Consider the following 12,829-nt stretch of genomic DNA (forward strand, 5'->3'; position numbering starts at 1 on the left):
CTTTAGCGACACCGAGGCAAAGCAGGCAGCGTCTCTACACAGACGGGAGGCGTTGCTCAGCGGCGGGTTCCGCAAGCCTCGAGCGCAGCAGGTTGATCGTCGTCTCTTTCGTTTCTGACCTCCCGTCAGTTTATCCCCTCTCAAGGCGGTTCATCCGCTCTTTCACGCGAATAGCAGCACCGGTGTCAAAATGTAAAAAGTCCGTCCTTGCATTCTCATCTGTTTGCCTCCTCGAGCAGTGAATCCACCAACTCCGCACTGCACACACAAACTAGCGGACTGACCTCACCCCTCTCCCATCGCTCCCGCCACCATCGATCTACCTGCCATTCCCCAAAGCCTACCTTCAACCGTCAGAAACGCCATCCACCCTTCACCCAACTCTGCTCTCTAGAAACGCCGGCCGCCACTAACCCGCCTGATTTCGCCCTCCGCAAGACCCCCACCTACTAGAATCACCCAGCTGCGGAGCGAAAAAGCATGGCGAAACTGAGCTCGGAAACGCTGCGTAGTGGGAAAGCAGCCACCTCCAAAGCGCACCCGCCCAACCACCCACCTCCACACTCGGCCGCCTTCACCCGCACGAAGAGAACTATCTCGCGTGTGTGAAGGCTCGGCCTCCAGATAAGAAGGTTGCGTGTTTGTTTGGATCACGTCCGGTTCACTGCTTGTGGGAGCAAGGCTCGGGCGCAAGGCGGGAGAAATGCAACTACCGAGCCGTGGCGTCACGTGCCCACGTCCCGCCGCGTTCTTTATTAACAAGAAAGCACTAAAGAGCTCGTCCGTTGAAGGCCTTGTAGGCGTTGCAAAACGAGAACCTCCTAATAAAAAATCCTGACGAGATACGGTCAATCGAACCCATGTCTTTCAGATTGCGAGGCGAGCATGCGCAGAATACACGCTACGAAGATTCGTTGGTTTGAGCTGGATAAACGTTGATCTAGTGAATCCGTAGTGGTCTTTGACTTCATGAAATGTCGTTATGTACTGATACGTACATGAGTAATTATTAGTACGCGAATTTTGGAACGGGAACAATCGTGTTGTACTCTAAAATATTTCAGTTCACTGCAATGAGCTGCGGCAAAGCAGCGCCATCTATGTTGTACAGACAAAAGTAACTGCGAATAGCTTGCGCTGAGGTACGACAGACAGTGCTATGACTGCGTTCGGCTTCAGTTTGGGTTTATGGAGTTCTACCTTCCAAAGCGACTCAGCCGATCAGGGACGCCGCTGTGGAAGGCTTTGATGATTTCGATGACCTGTGGTTCTTTAACCTTCACTATCGGCGCACAGAGGTTGTGCATTTCAATTTGGAGGATTGGCAGACGAAATCTTTGAAGACGTCAACTGGTCCGAGTGCGGAGACCGGTGATAACATGACGGTTTCGCTCCCAGTGGGCAGCAGCGTCGGTGCAATCCTTCGCGACGTTTGCGGGCTTCAGACGGGCAGGTATCGGCGACCCGACCTGTGTGCGTCATGTTTTGTGCGGGTGTCAGGCAACGCGATGTCATGGAACCCGTTCCGCCGGAACGTCTGTGATATGCGCGTCTGTGGGTTGTGGTGCGGCGCGTCTGTGTATTGTGGAGCGAACGAATGCGACGCCAACGGACAAGTAGGCCTACATTACCGCCTCTATTTCTGTCTTTTCGACTGCGAGCTTCCTCCCTTCCCTCACCGCGGGGTTAGCGTGTCCGCTGATATGCGAGACAGTTAGTGCGCTTTTGATTTCCTCTAAAATCCCAATCACAACAGAGACGCACCAAGGCCAGTTCACGGAGCAGCGTCACTGCAGCCCCTTCGTGATCTCTTCGGGCGGTGAACGGGCAGTTTTGAGAGACCTCCTAGAGACTCCGAGCACATTATCTCCCCCCCCCCTAGCACTAGTAGACGGCTGCGATTGCATTCCAGCTGTTCACAAATGAACAGCAATACGCCGATACAGTACATCCGCAGCTGCAACAGAGACGCTACTACACTGATGCGCGACGTCCAGTCGTCGTAGGATTGAAAGGAGTCAGAGGCGAGATTAGCGCGGAAGGCGTGCCAGTCAGTATGAGTGACCGGATGACATCGAGGGATGTGGGAAAGAGAAGTGGAAATGTGGACAAGATAGTGGTCACTGAGAAGAGTTTCGGCTGTCACCTGCCAGTGAAAGGAAAGTGAACCGCGAGAGAAAGTGAGATCGGGTGTCGTGGGACGCTGTGAGGCAGTGCCCGCTCGAGTAGGGGAGCCAGGAGTATTGAGAAGGGTGAGGTGGCGTTCCTGGGCCAGACAGTGGAGGAGGCGGCCGGGTTTGAGGGTTTGAGGGTAGCCCCACAGTGTGTGAGGGGCATTAAAGTCACCACCAAAGAGGAGATGGGAGTTAGAAGGAAGAGAGTGAAGGAACTTGCCCAGGGCGGAAAATAAAGAGGAGGTAACAGGGGGGTTGTAGAAGGACAAAAGGGCGAGTGAGACGCGGGAAGAAGGGTGGTAATAGACCACACCAACTAAATATTTAAGAAGGACGGAGGGGATATCAAGTGGCTCCACGAGCACGTCGCTACGTACATAAATAGACGCAAGTGGTGTGGCCGTAGCAGCATGGTAGGCGCGGTAGCCTGGGACAGTGCGGGCCGTCCGGGTCTCCTGGAGAAGGAGAAAATGGGGCAGGGAGGGGCGGGCGAGTAGATACTGGTGGAGGGGGGTCTTATTATGGCACAGATTTCGGCAGTTCCACTGCACAATCTCGAGGTCCTCGCCAAAAGCCATTATGATAGTGTAGAGGTAGAACTTCGTGAGGGTACGCGTTCCTTCTTTTTGGCCGGGGGCAGTGATTCATGCAGGGATTGGAGCGTAGAAGTGAAGGATTCTAATTGTTTGGATTGTGCTTGGAGGGTGGTAAGAATCTGCAGAACCGATGTCTCGAGCTGAACCAAGCGAGTGTGGTGTGCCTGTGTGGTGGTTTCGAGAAGATCAGCCAAAGGGGCGACCTGGGCGGTGGAGGAGGGAGTGGTGAGTGTGGCAAGGTGCTCATTTAGCTTGGTAAGCTGGGAGGTAAGAGAGGAGGTGGTTGTCTGGAGGGTTTGGGTCAAGGCGTGGATCTGTTGTTGTAGGTCGTGGGAAATGCGCTGTTGCTCTCGCTGCTGGCGTTCCAGCATAGCGAGCCGGAGGTCGAAGGAGCGGCTCTCGTCAGTCAGGGATGGAGAGGGTGGTGCAGTGGAAGAGACGCTGGAAAGGGACGCTGGAACCGAGGAGCCTTTAACTTTGGCGGCGTAGGAGCCTGGCGGTGACGTGACCGGAGCTGACGGAGGTTCATGATTAGAGGAGGAGGAGGGGGTGGGTTGCGTGGCCCGGCGCAAAGCTAGGCGTCGTAGGTACGCAGCTTTGGCACACTCGCGTTGTTTACCGAGGAGAAAGGGGCAAGTGGGGTCGAGGGAGGGGTGGGTGTTTACCTGGCAATGAACGCACCAGGGCTGGGCACATACATGAGCGGAAGCGTCGGCGGGTAGAGGAGCAGCACAGCGACGGCACTTTGCCGGAACGCTGTGCTGTGGACACTGGTGGGCGCGGTGTCCAAGAGCGAGACAACGGGTGCAGGTGGGAGGCTTAGGCTTATGGGGACGGCACCGGAAGGCAACGCGTTTGAAATACACAAAGTGGGGGATTACGGTTCCAGCGAAAGTTATGAGCACCGACTGAGTGGTGCCCATCATACGAGCAGCAAGAATATCGGTTTTGAATGATTCGATATCATGCATGAGGTCATCAGGGGTGAAGTGGCCACCGACGTTATGGATGACGCCGAGGCATGAGATGGGAGGATTAGGGGCATATGTTTTAATGGTGATAGGCTTACCGTGAAGCTGAAGATGCGTGATAGAAAGCAGGAGGTGGGCGGTGAGAGGGGAATGAGTTTTTAAAAAGACGAGGCTTTGGGCTGGCTTGGCCTGAAGGGTAATCTCCGCACTGCTCTCGGAGGACAGTTGTGCAGCGGAGACGACTGCGGCGAGGACGTCGTAGAGCGGTATCTTGGGGTTGAGGGTGCCAGGGGGAAGCTGTATGCCAACTGTGATGAGCTCGGTGCGGGGCCGGGTGGCGGAGGCAGGCTTACGGCAGGCACCGATGGTGGTCCAGCCGACCTCAGGGGCCGGAATGAGATGGCCGTCGACCGGGGACGCTGTAAGGTCCATGTCTGCTGTGTCGTCAGCCTGAGCCGCAATCTGCGACGCAGGTACCAAGGTGCTGGACTTGCTGTCAGCGGGAAGTGTGGTCCGAGTAGGTGCGGCGGCACTGGCGGCGGCGACGAACGCAGTCGACTGCGATGCGTCTGTGGGCCCGAAGCTCTTGGCTTCCCTTAATGCGTGGAGTTGGCCAGCAGTGGACGCCGCGGTGGTGACGAACGCTGCCGGCTGCGTTGCGGCTGTCGATTCGGAGCTCCCAGCGTCGGTGAACGCGACGGGAATGGGCGCGGTGGTGTGGCCGGTGTTGAACGCAGCCGGTTGAGACATGGCTGTAAGCGTGGTCGGAGTAGGCCCCGCGGCGGTCGCGTCGGAAGAAGTTGACACCGGCGAGGTATGGGTGGGTCTCGGCTTCAGGGGCTTGTTGAGACGCTGCATGCCAGAGGTGCAGGCGCGGCGCGTTAGGGTTAGAGAGGCGCCGCGCCGCAGCAGATTTTTGGAGGCGCTTGGAGCGCCAGCTCGACAGCGGGCCGTGATGCGAATGGTGTCCTCGTGGTGCGGATGTCTTCCTGACGCGATGGAGTGTAAATCCAGGGGCGGGCAAGGCCCTGGACCAGGCCAGGGGCAGGTGAAAAACGGAGCACGATAGTCAGCCAGCTAACCAGGGCGGCGCCACCTAGCGTCCAGTAGCCGTCGTGTTCGCTCTTGTTACCCAGTCCCAGACCCAGATCCTCACCTACTCCGTTTATGGCGTCGCCGTAAACGTCTTCAACGCTCCTTCCGCTGCCAACCCCACAATGCCCAACTTTCTTCCCGGATCACTGCTCTGCGGGCCGAGATCGTCGCCCACTGCGCCTCACTCGAGCACTCTCGTTGGAGTGCTCTTTGTGACCGTCTTGACTCTGCATTGCACTCGCGATCCACATGGTCTCTCTTCAAATCCCTCCTTGGCACTAAGCCTGCCCTTGCTCCCACTCTAGCTAAAGCCCTCACTCAAGGAACTCCCTCCGATGTTTTTGATCAGCTCGCCTCTCTCTATCTCCCGCCCCCTCTGGCACCCTCCTACCCGGTGTACTGCGGTGGACCTAACCCCGATCTGGACCAATCCTTCACTCTCCGGGAGCTCGAATCGGCTCTGGCTGCTAATGCTACACGCTCGGCTCCCGGTGAGGATGCCATTACATACACCACACTTCGCAACCTTCCTGACTGCGCCAAAGAATTCCTCCTTAAAACCTACAATGATGCATGGGACAGCGGCTGCCTGCCCAGCTCCTGGACCTCCTCCCTCATTTCTATGATTCCAAAGCCGGGCAAGCCTCCCTCTCTCTCTAACCTCCGCCCAATCTCCCTGACATCATGTGTTGGTAAGACCCTTGAGCGAATGGCCCTGACTCGCCTCTCTAATTTTCTCGAGACGAGGGAGTTCTTCCCTCCTTCTCTCATCGGCTTCCGACGCCACGTCTGTGCACAGGACATGTTTCTGGTTCTCCAGCACACGTTTCTGTCACCTACCCCCACTCAAATTCACGCACTTGTGACCGTCGATGTTCGCAAGGCCTTCGACGGTGTTTGCCACGACCACATCCTTTCCCAACTCGCCTCCCTAGACTGTGGCTCCCGCATGTACTGTTATATCCGCTCATTCCTCTCTAAACGAGTCGCTCGCTTTCGAGTCGACACCTATCTGTCCGACCCCCACAACCTCACCCGAGGCACTCCTCAAGGTGCTGTTCTCTCTCCTACCCTTTTCAATCTTGCTATGGCCCCTCTCGCCTCCCAGCTAGCTGAAATTCCCGACCTGCATCATATATTTTACGCCGATGACATCACTCTCTGGTGTTCGTCTGGCTCTCCCGGTCACGTACAGGACACCCTGCAACGTGGCCTAGATCTCATCGACTCCTTTCTCACCACTGCTGGCCTCTCTCCTGCTCCTGAAAAATCTGAGCTCCTTCTCCTCAACCATTCCTCATACCAGCGCTCACACAACCAATTCGTCTCTCTCCACCTTTCTGGCTCTCCCATTCCTGTCGTCACGCAGTGTAAAGTTCTTGGCTTTCCTTTGCATGCAGCCAAGAACGTGCAAGCCCTCCACCGTGCTGTCACCACCTGCCACTCCGTAACTCACCTCCTGCGGCGCGTGGTCACTCGGCGCTCAGGTCTCCACGAGGCTCATGCGTGCCGAGTTGCCCACGCGCTGGCCCTCAACAAGGTCTTGTACTTTGCACCCTACGTTTCCTTCAATCAGACTCAACTTAACGCTCTTGAGACTGCCCTTGTGGGCCTCTACAAGGCAGCTCTCAACCTCCCTATCACTACCTCTACTGCAAAGATCTTTGCAACAGGCCTCTTTCATCCTCTCCGTTCTCTGCTCTCTCTCCATCATGACTCGCAGATTGCCCGGCTTTCCCTTACCCGTCAGGGTCAGTGGTTACTGACTCAAGCGGGTATCTCGCCCATTCCCTGCGCCCCGTTTACCTCTCCTATTCCCACCCCGGCTCCCAATCTTCGGATCCTCCCCCTTCCGTCCAACATGTCCCCCGTTCTGCACGCCGGCCGTCGTCATGCGGCCGCACAGCACCATTCCCCTCTCTTTGATACCCAGGGTGTAGCTTACACGGATGCCTCCTTCGTGGCTCCTCGAGGTTCCTGCGGCTACGCCCTTTACCACCCCCACCTCCCCGCTCCTGAAACTCACACCAGCGGGCCGTTTCTACGCCCTCCGGATGCATTGTCCCTCGAGGTCCTCGCCATTGTGCATGCCCTCCAGTCATTTGCCCTCCTTCCCTCTCTTCAAGAGTACACAGTCTATTCAGACTCACAAGCCGCTATACACCACATACAGAAACGCACCCTAACCCCTTCTCTTCAACAGGAGGTCGAACGAGCGGTCTCCGCTTTGCAGCCTTCCATCGTTTTCCTCCGCTGGGTCCCTGGGCATTCAGGGATTGACGGCAATGAGCTGGCTCATCAGCTCGCCCGTGACACACTTTTCCGGGCACCGTTGATCCCCTGGCCCAAGCCCTCGGAGGACGGTGGGAGACTCACCCTTCGCCGCACCGTAAAAGAGGTCTACCTCGAGCTCCGCCTCGACAAACGCCTTTACCCTCCCCCTCATCCATCACTCACAGTGCCCGAGGCTCGCCTTCTTCGGCACGTTCAAATGAATGCAATCATCACCCCGTCTCGCCTCTTTCTCTATCGCTATCGATCGGACCCTTCCTGTCCCAACTGCCCCTGTAACTATGCGGACCTTGCCCATTGCCTCTTCTATTGCCCGGCTGCTCAGCAGTCGGGTTCCTACCCCCCACCTTCTTTATCCATCACCACCTGGCTCGACTGGCTTGGCGCTGAAGGGGAGGAAGAACAGCGACTTCTGGTCGCCCAGGCGGTCGATATGCTCGGCCTGTAACTTTTGGCCGAATAAACGTCTTCTACTACTACTACTACTACACTATACCACCCGTAGTCGGCTGCAGTTGCATCATATCAGTTCACAAATGAACGCACTACTCCGATCCTGTGCATCCGCAACTGCAACACAGCCGCTGCTCTACATTTCCACTCGTAGGAGGCTGCGGTTACATCCCAGGTGTTCGCAAATGAACTACACTACTCGACACAGTAGAACCAAAGCTGCAACACAGACTCTGCACCGTACTACCACTCGTAGAAGGCTGCGGTTCCATCACACCACTTCACAAGTGAACAGCACTACCCCGACACACTCTATCCGCAGCTCCAGCACAGACGCTGTTCCACACTAGCACTAGTAGAAGGCTGCGGTTCCATCACACCAGTTCACAAATGAACTGCACTACTCCGACACAGTATATCAGCAGTAGCTACACAGACGCTGCTCCACACTAGCAGTTGTAGAAGGCTGCGGTTGCATCCCAGCTGTTCACAAATGAACTACACTACTCTGACACAGTATATCCGCAGTTGCTACGCAGACGCTGCTCCACTTTAGAACTCGTAGAAGGCTGCGGTTTAATCACATCAGTTCACAAATAAACAGCACTACTACAATACAGTACACCAGCTCTCCTAAACAATCTTCAGAATGAAATTGTTTGTATCGTTATCTTGATTTTAGGCTTCTATATAAATTTTTCCTCCCTTGATGATAAATATTCCATTTTGTAATCTCCAATTTTTTTAAGGTTGTGCAATTGGAGATACATATGTTTACCTGTTAGTTTTCATTTACCCTTTTAAGCTAGTCGTAATCTGTCGTAGTGTAGTCGTAATCGTATGACATTGTGCTTATAAGATGATGTGCTTGCTACAGTATATAAATATTTTTGGCCATAACGGATACTAAAGCACAAAAAGACAAGCACACGTGAGAAAGGCCACACAGATATGCGGTTAGTAGCAGCAAAAGAGATTTATTTCCGCGCTCGGAATGAATAGGAGTCAGGAAAAACGCCACAAAAAAGGGGGAAAAATAAAATGAAACGGCAAGAAACGAGACAAAAAAAGATTAGCCGTTAGTGCCTAAAAAATGTAAGTTCTTTCCCCAACAGCAGCACAGGTAGATATCTGACACATCCTTCTGTGTTGTCAATATAGTACGCCTCCGCAATCTCTCTTTTCTGATCGCGATGCATAAGGGTTGTCGTAGTGCGCTCCAGTTGAGCCTGGCAGGATTTGTCTTGTTCGCGGTGTTTCTGTGCGCGACTTGCAATGCGAGTTCCTGCGCGATTTTCTAATGCTCTGCGCTGTTCTGCAAGGCGCGTGTTGATGCAGCGACATGTTTGACCAATATGCACAGCACCGCATGGGGCAGGAATCATGTACAACACGTTACGATTGCAGGTGATGAACAGATTAGCATTTCTAATGTCCCACTTCTTGCGCGCACCAGCCTTTTGTTGTTTGGCCTTATCCTCTACCACGCGACAAATTCTGCTAAGCTTTTTTTGGCGCTAAAAAGAAACGGTATCGAAGTTATAACGTGCTGCCACCTTTTTAAGTCCATGAGTCGGGCGATGTACATAAGGTAGAACGCGTCTTTTTGCTCTGCCTGCCCTTAGATTGGCCTTTAGGGATTTTTATCTTTTTAGCCACCTTCTCGCATGCCCCGGAAATCTCGTATTGAGGATAGCCAGCGGTTACCAGCCGGGCAACCTGCGCGTCTAGGCTTTCTTTTACCGCGTGATGGCAGGTCTTGATTAATCCGCTCAAATGGAGGACTGGGCTATGCCATTCCTTACCAGTTTTGAGTACCCCGAGCTGAAATGTAGTCGTAGTTGGCAGACCTCTGATTATATTTCCAACACACATGGTTATCCTGGAAGAGAGGATGTAGGTAAAGAAAGTGTAGCATATCACCATCGAGAATCTCAAAGGTGAAATTGAGGCCGAGTCATCTTTCCTTGAACAGATAACCGAGGGCGACATGCTACAGCTTCAGGACCTACGTCTTCTGTTCCAGGATAACCATGTGCGTTGGAAATATAATCCGAGGTCTACCAGACCACTACTACAGTTCACTTCGGGACACTCAAAACTGGTGAAGAAGGGCATAGCCCAGTCCTCCATTAAAGCGGCATTATTAAAGACCTGCGTCATAACAAAGCCTAGACGCGCAGATCGCCAGCCTGGTAACCGCTGGCTATCCTCATTACGTGATTTCCGGGGCATGCGAGAAGATGGCTCAAAAGATCAAAACCCTAACTGCCAATCTAAGAAGAGGCAGCGCAAGAAGATTGCTGTTCTACCTTATATACATAGCACGTGCGTCTCACGGGCTTCAGAAGGGGGCAGTACGTTATAACTTCGATACCGTTTATTCAGCGCCAAAAAAAAAAAGGTTAGCAGAATTTGTCGCGCGGTTGACTATAAGGCGAAACAACCAGTCGCTGAAGCTCGCAAGAATTGTGCAATTGTACTTGCAAGTCCGTTCATCACCTGCAATCGAAACGTGGTGTATACATGATTCCTACCACATGCAGTGCTGTGTATATTGGTCAAACATGTCGCTGCATCAACACGAGCCTTGCAGAACACCGCAAAACATAAGAAAATGGCACGGGCACGCAACTTGAATGTCCTGTACAAAAACACCGCGAACAAGAGAAATCCTGCCAGGCTCAACTGGAGCGATCTACGATCGCGATCGCGATGTGAATCGCGATCAGAGGACAAGATAGATCGTGGAGGCGTACCGTAGTGTGAAGACAGGAGGATGTGTCAGCGAACTATGTGTTCTGCTATCGGGAAAAGAACTGACATTTTTTAATAGTAATGGCTAATATTGTTACGAAGGCGACGAAGCTGGCAGTGGCGCGGGACGGAGCGCTCGCGCTACGCCAGCGGCCTTTAAATCATCTCTCTTCCATGCTTCATCACGCCTCATTCTTCGGCTGGCCGCCACGTTACAATAACTTTTTTTTTCTGCCTTGTTTCTTGGCGTGTCATTTCCTTTTTTTTCCTTCTTTCTTTCTGTGGTGTTTTCCTGACTCCTCTTTATTCTGAGCGCAGAAATAAATTCCTTTTGTTGCTAGTAAGCATTTGTCCTGTGTGCCTTTCTCACGTGTGCTTGTCTTTTTGCGCTCCAGTATCCACCATGAATTTATACCAACATGCCCAACTTTTTTTTCCCCTCTTTTTTTCTTCCGAACGTGATATACTGTGCAGTTAAGCTCCTTCTTCTTTTCTGTTTTGCTAAATGATGTTTTGTTTGTCGCTTTGTTTTTGCTTTTTTTAACATATGCTTGAATTTCGTACATCTGAAAACTACGAATTTTCTCTATCTTAATCTTTATTTGGATGTGCTTGGTCCTGGTCAATGTTTTCGCTTTCTGCTGTTTGCCTTTGAGGGAGTGGGGCCTTTCTCAAGCTGTGCACACAGCTTTTTTCCTCGCATTCTTCATTATTTTGATGAAAATGACAAATAAAAAAACATGATCCTTAATCTGCAAGTTAGACACGCTAAACCTAGGCCATTGGTTCTACTTGGTTAACGGGAAAACTGTGCTGGGATCGTTTGTTCATGCTTGCGTGACGTCAGCAGGCATCGTCAGCTGCGACTGCGATAGTGGATCTGTGGTCATGTAGCGCGAGTGTATAAAAGCTGAGTGCGATAATAAAGTGGGCTTCTTTCATCGCTTGGGGAACACGGTGTCTGGACTGCTTTCTCGGACAGCGCTCAGGCGCGCGTTCGGCTACGCCCCCCGGCTTAACACGACATGGTGCCAGTTGGTAAAGAACCTTCCCACTGAGCGAGGCTCGTTCCATCCTCGATGTCGAAGACGCCTTCGGAGACACCTTCTACGATGTTGGAGACGCCTTCAATGCGGCTGCATGGGTTCCAACAACCGCCACCTTTGACTGCACGTCAGAGTGGCCGGCGTGGATAGAGCACTTCGACGACTACCGATATGCAACGGGACTCAACGAATGCTCCGGGGTGCCTCAGGTACGCACGCTGCTGTACACGATGGGGAAGCAAGCTCGGGAAATATTCAGGACATTTTCACTATCCGATAAAGACGCAAAGACGTATGAAACCGTGAACAAAAAGTTCGACGGGCACTTTGTAAAGGAGAGCAACATCGTGTACGAAAGCGCCTGTTTTCACAGACATACACAAATGCCAGGCGAGTCGGTAGACCAGTTCCTTACTGCGCTACATGGCTTGGCGGACCGTTGCGACTTCGGTGAACTAAAGACAAGGATGATCCGAGACAGACTGGTTGTCGGGCTCCGCGACGCAAAGCTCTCAGAAGCTTTACAAATGGATTCGCAGCTCACGTTGGCTTCGGCGCTGGCGAAGGTTCGCCTAAAGGAAAACGTCCAACAGCAGCAGTGTGCTCTACGATGACAAGAGTGCCAGCAGTCATCGGAACTTTGTAACCAAGACGCCAGTGTGGACGCTGTGGTTCAACAGAGGCACAGAGGACGTCTGCAGATGCACCCGCCGCATGCGCGACGACCGCCGGAGGGACGGTGCCCTTTCTGCAGTGGCGACGCCCACCCTAGGACGGCGTGCCCAGCCAGAGCTGCCAAGTGTCTCCACTGCGGCAAGAAGGCACATTTCGCAAAGGCCTGCTTGAAGAAAAGGACGGCTTCCGCTCAACGAAAGGTACGCGTTTCCGCAGTCAAGCAGGAATCTGGAGGGACTTTCGTGGGAGCAGTAGACGCATGCAGAAAAGCTCGATTTGTTCAGGTGCGCATAGATTCTGCGCCCATATTTGCAAAGGTTGACTCAGGTGCTGAAGTGTCAGTGTTACCGTCGACGTCCGGGATTACCATCCCGACTCGAAAAAACTGATGAAATTTTGCAGGGTGCAGGATGGATGGATGGAAAAACTTTATTGTCAATAAATTGGTGTTCTTGACCCTTACGGGTCACGGGGCGCCGTGGTCGATCCTTGGTCCAGGATGCCGCACTTGACTGCTGCCATCGTGGCTCGGCGCACAAGGAATCGTTGCGCTTCCTCGTCCTCGCTGGCCGGCAAGTGCTCCCATTGCATCACACTCGGGTTGTTTATTCTTGGATATGTTCTAGTGTAGGTTTACCCTGACACCACGGACATTCGTCTGCATATTGTGTGGGGAAAATCTTGTGTAGTTTGTGAAGGTGTGGGAAGGTACCGGTTTGTAGTCTGCGCCAGTCTACCGCCTCCTCTTTGGTGTGCCTTTTGTGTGCGGC

At 53.2% G+C, this 12,829-nt stretch overlaps 1 protein-coding gene across 1 annotated transcript in view; it reads left to right on the plus strand.

Moving 5' to 3' along the window:
* Positions 1-12,829, plus strand: part of LOC149325097 (phospholipid-transporting ATPase ABCA3-like) — a 282,026-nt gene that overhangs the window by 5,737 nt on the left and 263,460 nt on the right. The gene's annotated exons all lie outside the window — the stretch shown is intronic.

Source organism: Amblyomma mixtum, chromosome 10 (genome assembly GCF_055824585.1).
Source record: "Amblyomma mixtum isolate Tamu chromosome 10, ASM5582458v1, whole genome shotgun sequence".
In the NCBI taxonomy this organism is placed as follows: domain Eukaryota; kingdom Metazoa; phylum Arthropoda; class Arachnida; order Ixodida; family Ixodidae; genus Amblyomma; species Amblyomma mixtum.